Raw genomic sequence first — 1,148 nt, 5'->3', positions numbered from 1 at the left:
CCTGAGCCGAAGGCAGACGCTTAATGACTGAGCCGCCCAGGAACCCCTTATTACTTATTTTCTTTCTCATATTTCCTTCACCACATGATCACTTGATTGGGCTTTCTTTGATGATGCTCAATTATCCACCAATTTATTATTTTTTTCTAGAGCTATTATGTTCACATGTTCTTTGAATACTTCTGGATTGTCAGACTCATTATACATATCAGGATGGATTTGGAAAGTGCCTACTCAGAAAATAACTAGAATATGTGTTGTGAGAACATACAGAGGACTAGCTGACAGAGAAGGGAATGAGTGTGAATTCCTGAAACTTAGAATTCTTCCATCAGTCTTTACAGGTTAAATAAGTTACTGTGATTGTTCTCAAAGCTTAGAATCCCACCTCTTCAGTTTATAACTTCTGGATCTGGTGGCTTTTGTTATATTGCTTACTACCATCAAGTTCTACCATCAAGATTTATCTTCTGGGCACTAGAAGACTGCTTTTGTGTTTTCTCGTTTTATCCTGGTATATAGAAAAATTGGATTTGTTTGGAGGGCTAGTCCTCCTCTCCAATCCAGCCCAGCTCTGACACTTCAGAGTAGACAGAATGAATCAAATATGTCTACAGCATTCCTGGAGTGTCTGTTGACTCAAGAAGCCAAGTGGGCTCAGCCCTGCTCTGCAAGGCTTTACCTCAGAGGTCGCTGAAGAAAAGTCTCGCCCATCCCACCCAGAGGACATCGAAGGGGCTCCCTGGTCGCTAATTTTGCTAATTTTGCTTTGACCCCAGAGCATGAGCTGCCCAAGGCCTTCTTCCCACTAAGGGTCAAGTCCCCTAGGGCAGTCGTGGGCTTCCTCTCTGGTCAAGGGCATCATTTAGGGGAGGGAACAGAACAGCTATTTCTTGCTTTCTTTCTCTGGGACCAAAGCAGGAGGCTGGAAAGCCACTAATAATAGCAACAATACTATTATTAATTATTTTAAATTAAGAATCCCAGTCGGGGGAGGGGAAGACGCAGACCCTTACTGCACACCCCACCTCGCTCGGGGACAAAAGCCCCGCCTGGCGCCGCAGCCTAGCCGGCGGCGCGTCCCCAGTGGCCGCTGGACAGGGTGGGCCCGGTTGGGGCGGGGGGAGGCGGGGGAGGCCTGGGAGGCG

This window comes from Ailuropoda melanoleuca, chromosome 6 (genome assembly GCF_002007445.2).
Source record: "Ailuropoda melanoleuca isolate Jingjing chromosome 6, ASM200744v2, whole genome shotgun sequence".
NCBI classification, from domain to species: Eukaryota; Metazoa; Chordata; class Mammalia; order Carnivora; family Ursidae; genus Ailuropoda; species Ailuropoda melanoleuca.
The sequence above is the reverse complement of the archived record's forward strand: the minus strand, read 5'-3'. Positions refer to the sequence as shown.